The sequence below is a fragment of the Lycorma delicatula genome, chromosome 13 (assembly GCF_047948215.1).
Source record: "Lycorma delicatula isolate Av1 chromosome 13, ASM4794821v1, whole genome shotgun sequence".
In the NCBI taxonomy this organism is placed as follows: domain Eukaryota; kingdom Metazoa; phylum Arthropoda; class Insecta; order Hemiptera; family Fulgoridae; genus Lycorma; species Lycorma delicatula.
This window is the reverse complement of record NC_134467.1, coordinates 50,721,943-50,734,499: the sequence shown is the minus strand read 5'-3', so window position 1 is coordinate 50,734,499 and position 12,557 is coordinate 50,721,943. Positions and strand designations below refer to the sequence as shown.

Genomic DNA, 12,557 nt, shown 5'->3' with positions numbered 1-12,557 from the left:
TCTGGGAGAAACAAATAAAAATTTAATTCTTTCTAACGATATATTAAATATAAGATTACCTCAAGAGAAGCACAGTTAAGGAATATAACAATATACCATTTCTATGATTAAAAAATTTATTACTCAAACGATGTACAATCGATGAAAACATTTATTACACTCGTGTAAATATAACCGGATGTAACACTGAAAATTCATGATCTCAAAGGTGTTTTTTTTAATTAAAAAAAAAAGAAGTTTAAGATGTATATTATAATTAGATGTTAAATATGCAAATTTATAAAAAAAAGAGTAAGCGAAGCACAAGAAAACTATAATTGTTCTGATTACATCACATCACGGACTTTATATATCATATGTATTATAAAAAATTGGTAGTTGTAAAATAATAAAAATACATATGAAAGCACAGCTTATAGTTGACAGTATGAGTAAATTACCCCTTTTTTTTTTTTTACTTAACATTAAAAGTTAAAACAAAATAATACATAGATCGTAAAATGAAAAATTTATTTCTAATGAATGACTACAATACTCTCTATTTATACATATTTAATCTAAACGATTTCTACAAATGAATTGTTACGTTACACATAAAATTCATAATGCATACTATTATTTTGTAAAACGTTATAAAAGAAATTTTTTATAAATATTTAACGGAAAGATCCGTTTGAAAATTCTGGTAATGGTTTAACAAGACCTTCTGAATAAGCACGATGTATGCAGCTACAAACAAATCTGTACCGACTCTGAAAGACAAAAAAAAAAACTTCGTGATTAAAATTATAGAGAGTAAACTCATGTTTTAATGAACCGATTGTTTTCTAGAGAATAGTCAAGAATTAAGCACTTTGAATCGCAAAGCTATACTGTAGCATATTTGACTGCAAGATGACTCTATGAACAAGAATTATTTATAAGTAAAATTAAAGTATTTTAACTGAACAATCGGATTCTGTATCGCTACACATCACAAAAACACAGTTATGCAGTCTATCGTAAACTTAAAATGAGATACACAGTTTTTTCTTTGGCTAATAATACCTGCAACGGAATATATCCCGTTAAAAATCGGGTTCTTAAATACTGAATGTCAAATAAGTTGTCTTATTGTTTTAATTTAGATAATTGCGTTTCAAGTACTGTGACTTAGAGATCTCCTTCAACCACACTTTACGATACATATTACTCCACAAAAAAAATGAGCTCACAAAGAAATACGAATTGATAGAAATATATGAGTTCTAACAGAAAATCCATTTCAATAAAAAATTTTTCTACTTCTAGTACGGGAATTTTAGGATTTCTTATTTTTTTAATTTTTGACATTGATGTTTAGACTTCTTTCAGATACTGATTCTCTTAGTATTTCATTTACCTATAAAGAGAGTAAATCTAAGAGATTTAAACATCTTAGGTTTAACTAAAATCTTATACAGCATGATTTACGAAGAATGAACAAACTCTCTGTAAATGTTCTGCTGATGAAGATAAGAACAAAGTTTATTTAAACATACGTTCAGAACTACTTTTTTAGCAAATATCAGCTGGCCAAAGATTTTGTACTGATTTCTGTGCCTTCAGTAAAATTCCAAACTATAATTCTCGGTACCCAAATTACGGTGTAAATTTATAAATCTGACACAAAGGTCCCAGAACTGTATTTTTAGTAGTTACGGGGTAAATATAGTAAACACGGGGTAAAGAAACAAAAAATTAGGGTCAAAAAACACAATATTTTATGTTTGGTGTAAAATAGCTTTGTAAAATGGGTAATAATACATTTTTTAAACGGGTAATAAACAAATAAAGGTTTAAAAAAAGCCTGTAGAGTAAAATGATACGATTAAAGTCCACAAAAACTAAATACATACGTACAAATTTCAAAGTTTATTAAAAACAAAAAATATCAAAATGTAGCAGATTTTAACAATGTATTAACAAAATAAAATTATCAATTCTATAAAACAAAGAATTTAATATTTTAGAAAAATAACAAACACACACAATAAAACCGACTTACAACAAGTCCTCCACCAGAGTGCATACAGCACTGTACCTAATGAACAATGTTTTTGGTATATTTCCAAATTTGAACAGGGTTGTTTTGTATTAGTTGTATAGGATTGAAAATTCTAATAACTAACTGTTCTCTTGTATTACACTTTTGCTTATATTCTAATGATTTGCCCTACAGATAGTAGTTCTGCAGGTTAAAATAATTAAACCCAATAAAAAAGATCTTGTATTTTCAGTTTTTAAAAATCGCTTGAAACAATTAACTTATAAGTGAAGTACTACTGAGGCAGTATATCTAGGAAGAGCTGATAAATAATACATAGTTGCATAAATAGGAAAATAGGACGATCCAGCAAAGCAACGGTATGTCTATTCCAGCTAGATTCTCCTACTATGAACATCCCAAGTCTCATTGCAATCTGTTCATTCATTCTTTGTCAGTAGCCCCACGGTCATTTTGTCGAGTATGTCTGCTGTGTCGACCGACTTAATTTTTTAACGGCCGAAAAACTGAATCCTGACAACATTAATCACCATCTGTTTTTGGTGATGTAACTACTCATCAAACTACTGTTGAATAGACGGGAACAAAAATTTATATATTATTGGGAGCCGGTAAAACAAATATTGAGAATGAACATCGCAGTGTAAATTCAGTTTCTGTGAATAATGAGAAACTCAAAAGAAAATGGAAGGACTGATTTAAAGCGACTGTCAAATCGACTCGCAACAATGCATCGCCATCTTGGCAAATCAAAAAAAACAATTACGATACATTTCAAACAACTAGTTACTATAAAAGTCTTTTGCGGCGAGTGCCGTGATGGTTCTTGAGAAATTGAAATCCAATCCAAACTCTTTATACCCATTTGATTTGGTACCTGTGATTTCTACTTCTTTTTGAATTTTAGGAGGAATTCTTAAAGAGCATTTATTTCACTTAAATAAATATAAGATACAGAGAATGTGGATTAAGAAAAGATCACTACAATTCAATGACCGATTCAATGTTGGGAGAAATATATAACTGCGAATGGTAACTGTTGAAAAGTAAAAGAAGGCTCTTGTAACCAATTAAATCCAGTTTTGTGCCTTTTTTATTTCACAAGAATGACTGCAAGTTTTTAGAGAGTATGTGATACTTTTTAACAGCCCATTATATAAACGGTACACAGAAAAGCCTATTTTAATGATTTACTCATCATTAATACAGAATAGCAAGAAAGGACCGCTAAATGATTTAAATTTTTTTTTAAGAGGAAAAAAGATACAGCAATTTCTACCACCGTGGCTCGTTGATCTCTCATTTGACAAACAATATCCAACGGATTGATTTGCTTCGATTAAACACAAAGCAGTTTTGGCTAATATAAGTACACCAGTACGGCTGATACCAGCTGAACGATGCACTACAGCCGGTTCTACCATAACAAATCTCTAACGATGAACTGCTTCAGTGAATACTAAAAATACACTCATATTATCAGGTTCATTGTGATCTGGCCACGATAAGTATTGCATACGGGTTATATCGTGTTCTTCACCGCTCTAAACAAATAAAAATAAAATAAATTAGAAAATCACTAATAAATAATTTGATTTTTTTCCCCCTTGTTATACCTTTCTTTTGTGTTAATATTTTTTATTAATTTTACATTTTTGTTTTACATTTATACTTACTAATTCTTCTGAATCTATTAATGACTAACAATCAAAATACAAAGTGTTATTTTATTTTTTTACGGATGGTTTTTCAACAACCATTTAGCTAGCATAGCTTTCATTGTATTCAATAAACATAATATCTTATTTATTCGTTTTCCAGGGATTTAATGTTAAATACTATTTTATTTAATACATATTAATGCTTGTTTAGTTAAAGAAACCTTGCTGTGAGTAATATAGTTTACAAAATACAACACTAGCCGATTACTTTACTTAACAAGAGTAAATAAGATAGTTTCAAAAAAATTAAAGTAAATAAAAATATCGCCTAAATATGTTTCTCTTTTATGTTCATAATTTCCATTGTTAATTTTTTTTATGTTTCTGTTAAAATGTTTCTTATTTATTAGTGTACTTAATAAATAGTTAGATATAAGTTAGGAATTAAAATGTTAGATGAAGAATAAGATGACTTGGATAATATTTCATTATTCGAATGTTTGAGATCAGGTTAAGAACTGAATTTGAGAAAAAACTTGAATTAAAAGAAAAAAAATACTGGAAATCAATTTAATGTGTATTCAGATACACAGCGATTCATTTTCACAGTGCAGTGAAATTCCACCTGTGACAAAAGATATAGCTTTCTTGTTTTTGTAATAGACATGTTTAAACCGGTCTGCGACAGTGCTATACTCAGTACACCGAACGTTGCAGGCAGTGAAAATAAAATTATCCGAAGACATTTTTCAGTTTTCACCACTGTAATACTGTGTTCTAGCACCGTTATTACTTTCAGATTGTTTATATTTTTCTAAATGATTTAAAATTTTTTAAGCTTTCATTATTATTGTCTACATTTATTACTTATTTTATTTCTTCACTACATTCAAAACACTATTAATAAATATAAATGATAAACGATTAATTGAAGCAGTGCAGTGACATCCTGTAATCTATGATTTAGGAAATGGAAAATACACGGATAAGTCATACAGGGATAAACTATATTGTCTACAATTTCTGGTTTTGATTGAATTCGATGTTTATAAATTCTGAATTTTCGCGTTTGTATTCTAAAAACCTTTTTCAACGACTCTTCTGATACAACATAAACATTAATTAAATGTCCGCTTGCCATTCATTCGCATCTCGCTGTTGCCCAAGGTACGGTTTCAGCAAATTTGTTTTGAGTGGCCCATCTTGGAGCAATCTGGTTTAATACTTCACTGCAATTTGAAGTACGTAAACAGTTGACTAAATTATCACTGTCACAGCACAGGTACTACACGGTCAATTATGAGAACAGTGTTTTGTTTGAATAAACCTTTATGCTTTTTTATACATCACACGTAATCTACCTAAGATATAATAAAAATAATTATAACTTAATACAATATATAATAAAAACAAATTTAAGATTTACTTTTGATAAGAACAAAGTGTCATGATGTGGAGACATGTAACATGCTGATTTATGCCAGACATCAGGTACCTACTATCATTATAGGTGGCGCTGTCATGTTGCTATGATTGTATTTACAAAATAATCAAAATTTACAAACGTTTACTAACACTAATTAACCTACTTCTTATCAACTCTGGGTTGGTACCAACTGCCACATTATACCTCAGATTTTGCATAAAAAACTCAATTATAATGATAAGAGAATAATAATTTACTAGCAGACCCAGCAATGCTTTGCTATTGCTAGGTTTGAGTATGTATATATATATATATATATATACTATATATATGTAATTATAGATTAAATGAACACAATTGAAAGTTTGATAAAACATTTAAAAAATGAACATTACAGAATTCCACAAAATTTAACCTCACTTTTTCCCTATTTCTGTTTTCCCCTATTCTTCTTTTTCCCTTTCCCCTTTTCACCTATTTTCCTCTGTTTCACTTTTCAAATGTACCCTTTTTCCCCGCATGTAAATCAGTCCAGTAATTTCTTGGTCTATAGCAGACACACATATGAACATTGCCTTTTATATATATAGAAAAATGCCTGTTTGTATATTTGTTTGTTTTGTAAATATCTCAACATTAGCACCAGCTAGAGGGTATAGTTTTGCAAAAAATTTTCTTTTCCTGTAACTAATGTATATTCTAAATATGAGCCAAATCAGATCATAAATATAGTTTTTCAAAATATCTCAACCCCAGCGCCACCTAGTGGGACCAAACTAATTCAGAAGCCTTTGCGGGTGTGCGAGTTTCGATGGGAAGAGGAAATTGACTTTTGGTCAGGTGATTTTAGAATAATTAACTCAGCATCAAATAAAGGGCATACAGGAGAAGGTTTCATAATGAACAAGTAGATAAGGAAGAAAGTAGAATATTTCAAAAGCTTAGCGATAGAATCAATGCAATCAGGATAAAATCAAAATATAAGCCAACAATAATTAGATTGTTGGCCTACAAGTGCCCATAATGATAATGAGGTAGAGTGTGTATACAAAGAAATTAATGATGCAAATAAATACATAAAAGGGGATGAAAATTTAATAATAGTTGGAGATTGGAATCAAGCATCGGAAAAGGCAAGGAAGGAAATATTATGGGTGAATAAAGTTTGGGAAAAAGAAATGAAAGAGGGGACTGACTTATTGAGTTTTCCATGAAGTATAATTTAGTAACTGCCAACACCCGGTTTAAAAATTACAGTAGAAGAATACACGCATGGAAAAAGCCAGGAGATACTGCAAGGTATTAGATAGATTATATCATGGTTAAACAAAGATTTAGAAATCAACTCGTCAACTGTAAAGCTTACCCTGGAGCAGACATTGATAGTCACCATAATTTAGTGAAAATGAAATGTAGATTGGGATTTAAAAACCTGAAGAAAAAGTACCACATGAATCTGTAGAATTTAGAGAAGCTCAAGGAAGAGGTGGTAAAGAAGATTTTTAAGGAGGACAAAAGATTTTTAAGTAGGAAAGAGATCTGAGTAAAAAAGATAAAGTAGAAAATGTAGAGCAACAATGGGAGAATTTTAAAAAGGAAATTCTTAAAATCAGCAGAAGCAAACTTAGGCACAACAAAGAGAATCGGTAAAAAAAACCTTGGATATCACAGGATATACTGCAGCTGATGGATGAATGTAGAAAGTATAAGAATGCTAGTGATGAAGGTAAAGGAACTATCGACAATTAAGAAAAAATATAAACAGAAAGTGTAAATTAGCAAAAGTGGATTAAAGAAAAGCGTTCAGAAGTGGAAAGAGAAATGATTGTTGGTAAAATAGACGGAGAATACAGCAAAGTTAAGGAGAATTTTGTGGTACACAAGTTAAAACCTAAAAATGTGTTAATTAAAGATAGTACACTGATCTATAATACAAAATAAAAGGTTGATAGGTGGGTGGAATATATTAACTAGTTATACGGAGGAAATGAATTAGAAAATAGTGTTGTAGAGGACGAAGAGGATGAAAAGGGAGATACAATACTGAGATATGAATTTAAAACAGCATTAAAGGATCTGAATAGCAGAAAGGCTCCTGGGATAGAAGGGATATTTGCAGAATTACTGCACAGTGCAGATGAAGAAGTGTTATAAATGATTGTACAAACTGGTGTGTAATATTTACGAAAAAGAAGTTCTATCAGACTTCAAAAAGAGTGTTATTGTCATGTTCCCAAAGAAAGCAGGAGCAAATAATTATCTTAACTACTCATGGGTCAAAAATCTTAAGAAGAATTCTGTACAGAATTGAGAGAAGAGTGGAAGAAGTATTAGAAGAAGACCAATTTAGTTTCTGGAAAGTGTAGAGACAAGGGAAACAATTTTATCACTTAAATTAATAGTAGAAGGAAGATTAAAGAAAAACAAACCAACATAAATGTCATTTATAGACTTAGAAAAGGCATTTAATAATGTAGACTGGAATAAATGTTAGACATTTAAAAAAATGTAGGGTTCAAGTATACAGATGAACAATTGCTAACATTTACAGAAACTAAACTGCAACAGTAATAATAATAATCATAGAGCATAAGAAAGAAGCAATAATAAAAACAGGATCAGACAAGGATGTTTCCTATCCCCGTTACTTTTTAGTCTTTACATAGAACTAGCAGTTAATGATGTTAAAAAACAGTTTAGATCTGAAGTAAGGATGCAAGGTGAAAAGACAAAGGTTCTATGATTTGCTGATGATATAGTAAGTCTAGCCACGATAAGAAAATATTTAGAAGAAACAATGAATGGCATGGATGAAGCCTTACATAAGAATTACCGCATGAAAATAAACAAGAACAAAATGAAAGTAATGAAATATAGCAGAAATAAAGTAGAAGGACACTGAATATAAAAATAGGACGTGAAAAGACTATGAAGGTAGAAAATTTTATTATTTGGAAGTAGAACTACCAAAAATGGACAAAGCAGGAGGGATATAAAATGCTGAATAGCACAGGTGAAATGAGCTTTCAGTCAGAAATATAATTTGCTTACATCAAAAATTGATTTAAACATCAGGAAAGCGTTTTTGAAAGTATATGTTTGGAGGGTAGCTTTACATAGAAGTGAAACTTGGACGATCGGAGTACCTGAAAAGAAAAAATTAGAAGCTTTTGAAATGCGGTGCTGCAGGAGAATGTTAAAAATCAGCTGGGTGGATAAAGTGATAAATGAAGAGTTGTTGCGGCAAATTGATGAAGAAAGAAGCATTTGGAAAAATATAGCTAAAGAAGAGACAGACATATAGGCCACATCTTAAGGCATCCTGAAATAGTTGCTTTGATATTGGAAGGACAGGTAGATGGGAGAAATTGTGCAGACAGGCAACATTTGGAATACGTAAAACAAATTGTTTGGAATTTAGGATAGGGTGGTAGGGAGGTATATCAAAATGAAACGACTGGTACTAGATAAGAAATCTTGGAAAGCTGCATCAAACCAGTCAAACGAAAATGTTTAGATAAAAACAGGTGTAATCAGAATATGAATTAACCAAACAATTCAAATTATAATACCAATAAATTAAATTAAAAACAAATAAATATGTTATATATTTTTAAATGTAACAAACAAACATCTTTACCCACTCTTCCTGTTTAATTCGACCTTGTTCTCTTTTTTATAACCATCAAACCTTCACATTTATCATTTGTATCTAAATTTAAAGGATCAGTTTCATCTTTTATATGTTAACACTGCTTGTAATTTATTACCCTCTATTTCCTGCAACAGAAAAGTTTCACATTACTGTAATATTAAAATAAGTATGTTCTCATTTTTAATCCCTGAGTAGGTGTGCTGGATGATAAAATATTTTTGAATGTTAGCACATAACCACCGCCTCCAGTCTTAAACCATTTCAGCAAATCTTGTCATGTCCATTAGTAATGTCAAACAACTTTTTTGTTTTGTTTTGTCGGCAATTAAAATAATCTCTTATTACATATAAAATAATCATTTATTACACTGAATATGTTTATAGAATAGAATGAATATTAACAAAAAAGACACAATCTGATGAAAAAAATATGATTGTTTTAAATGACGATGAATTCACAGAACATTTACATCATAACATAAAGCAAAATTATTGATCCACAATTACTGAAAAAAGATTAAAAAAATGAAAATGAAAATAAAAATTAACTGCCAAAGGTGTAATTAACAATGTTTCAGCATTAAATCAAAATCCTATTATTGAAATAAATTAATCATTACACTACATCTTAAGACAATATATCACTGCAACAACATTACATAAAGAATTATTTAGTTTTTATTTTGATTTAAGTAATAAATGAAAATTTAGAATAGCGATAAACTTACAGTAACATACACAAACCCTACCTGCTGACTGAAGAAGAGCAGGCAATACAACATATTGTTACGGAGTGCCCACTTCAAGCATTTGACAGTGATCTGGAAACTCTACATCAAGTGACTCCGAGTGCTCTAGATTGGTTGTCAAATTTGGACATTTCCATCTGATTGTGGATACTTTATATACTTGTAAAACCATATAATCTATATATATATATATATATATATATATATATATATATATATGATCTATATATATGATCTATATATATATATAGATCTATATATATGATCTATATATATATATAATCTATATATATATATATATATATATATGATCACAGGGAATTATTGTTTATTTCTAAATTGTGGCTACATTGCTGTTTGGCTACACCACACCCATTCTTTAAGTTGTCTGTGTAACGTGAGATTATTTTTTCTTCAGTTATTAAGCAATTTTCATTTTATAAATAGTGTTTTGTGGGTTAATTTAATTTTTTTATTACAAAATCATATTTTCGTGTATTCTGTTCTGTGTGTCTTGAATATTATAATAATGATATAACTGCAACAAAAGTATTCAAAAATTATTTTTCTTTCTAAGCATGCCAGTGTAACACAACAAATAGCTTCTACGGTGTTGGACTAGAGAAAGTGAATACTGTTTTAAAATAATTTAAAGAAACCGGTTCCTTTCCATCTCAAAGAAAGGCATAGAAAGGCTGTAAAAGAAAAACTACTCCATCACAGGTTTGGTTATTAGTGAGAAAAGTAAACTTCATCCAAAATTATCTGTTGTGGACTTAAAACAAGACTTAACAGCCAGTGAAGCAGATTTACATGTGACAATTGTTAGATGCCAACTTCTTGCAGCCGGAAGGAATGCTCATTGGCCAGCTAAAACACAGTTTTTAACACCATTAATATGCAATAAAAATGGATCTTGTGGGCCAAAGCACATGCCAACTGGACCAAAGGAGACTAGAAAAAATGTTACGTTTTCCGAGTCGCATTTTTACGTTCAAGTATGAAGGGTTCTGTATGTTAGAAAAGGATCAAATGAAAAAAGATCTGGCTCATACCCAACAATCAAATAAAAATATTTAGGGATTGTTTCATATTTGAGGGACCTTGCTGATTACTTCCAGAAGATGGCATGATGAAAATGATGAATATATCAAGATTCTGATGGAAAGGGTTGTGATACAACTTCAAAACAAATTCCTAAAAGGTAACAGAGTATTCCAATAAGATTTGATGCCATGCCAACTGTTAAAAAAACGGAAAAATTTCATTCTTCCCATGGCCAGGCAACTCCCTACACTTAAACAAATTGAAAATTTTTGGATGATAGTCAAAAAATGACTTAAAAATAGATTGACCATAAAAACTGACCTCATTAAAGCAATAATATCAGCATAGTTCATGAAGAAGAAATCACAAAATGTGTAGTATCCTTGTTGAATCGATACCAAATCATGTACACAAAGTAAATAAGAATAAAAGAGAACATATTAATTTTTATGACTGCATATGATCACTTTAGTCAGTCTGTTATCCAAGTTGCTGTCCATTATGCAATGGGACTATTTGGGCCTTGCAGTCCTCCCAGTACTTTTTCATATTTTCTGATCTTTGTGCTCTATCTAGTGTTGAAAATGTTCATGCAGTGAGTGTGAAGCAAGTGTTTTTGATTTCCTTCAGATCCTCTCTTATTTCTCTGATCCATCTGCATCCTGTCTTGATGTTTTTCAAGTCAAGATTGTACTGTACTACCTGTTTCATAAGTGTTGAACCTTGCAACCTCATGATATGTCCAAAGAATCCTAATCTCCTATTGCGCATGTATCAGTGTTGGGTTCTAACTCCTTGTGCACAACTTTGTCAGGCACAATCCACCACTGCCCGTCTTTCTGGTACTTTTTATCGACTGATGCAGGTTCTTCCAATTTTCTCCTCATTTTTGCTGCATAAATGTCTTCTGGCTTTATAGCTATGTTGGAGTGTTTTATTTTTGCATTTATCGATAGGTATTTTTTATTGTAAGTGTACCGGGTTAATTTTTGAGCTTTAGCTAGTTTGTTTATTCTTATTTGGGTTGAGATTTTTTCGTTTAGGTTGTTTTTATTATTCCTCTTATTTATTATTATTATATTACTGTTATTATTTTTCTTATTTAAATTGGGTTACTATTGTGATTTTATTACTGTTTATGTTATTTGTTTTAATCATGTTGGTATTTGGGGCATAATTTCTTTCTTTTTTGAATGATATTTTGCGGACAATTTTATTTACAATGTTTTTAAGTTCTAATATCTCTAATTTAGCTTCATTGATTTCATTAGCTAGCAGTGCCAAATCATCGACGAAACAAAGACAATTTGTTTTGATTTTTTGGTTAATTTTTAATTTTGGGGGTATTTTTTGGGCCATTCTCTTATTACCATTTCTAAAGTGCAGATGAATAACACCAATGAGAACCCGTCACCTTGTGCAGTCCTCCTGTTTTGATCTCAAATGGTTCCTAGAGCTCACCTCTGAATTTTACCTTAGACTTAGTGTTTGTGAGGGTCAGTTCTACCATGTTTATTAATTTGGTATGAAGCCTGAGGTGTCAGAATTTTAGTAGGGACTCTCTATGGATGCAGTCATGAACTTTCTTGAAATCTTCTAACATTATCACCATATTTCTGTTTCTTGCCCTGTTGTAATCCATTATTAGCTTGATACTCATGATCCGATCTGGATAGTTCCTCCAGGGTCTGAAACCTCTCTGGTATCCTTCTAGTTCTTTCTCGAGTTATGAACTAATCCTGTTGAGGATGATTTTTGAAAGAATTTTGTACGTTGTGTTTACTAGGAGTGAGATTCCATTGTAATTGTTAGGGTCTAATTTGTCCCCTTTTTTGTGTAGCAGATGGATGAGGGCTGTCGTCCAGTGTTCTGATAGTTCTTCTTTGATCCATAAGTTGACAAGCTGTTGATGAAGGGCAATTTTTGCTGATCTTCCTGCATTTTTCCAGATCTCTACAAAAGTTTGATCTTCTCCTGCTGCTTTGTAATTCTT

General features: G+C 30.7%; 1 protein-coding gene across 13 annotated transcripts in view; it reads right to left on the bottom strand.

Moving 5' to 3' along the window:
• LOC142333639 (uncharacterized) overlaps window positions 1-12,557 on the bottom strand; it is a 61,841-nt gene that overhangs the window by 28,206 nt on the left and 21,078 nt on the right. For all 13 annotated transcript variants that reach the window (XM_075380991.1, XM_075380994.1, XM_075380995.1 and 10 more), the window contains one exon: window positions 8,754-8,893. The gene's annotated coding sequence lies outside the window, so the exon portion shown is untranslated. The remainder of the gene's footprint in view (window positions 1-8,753; window positions 8,894-12,557) is intronic.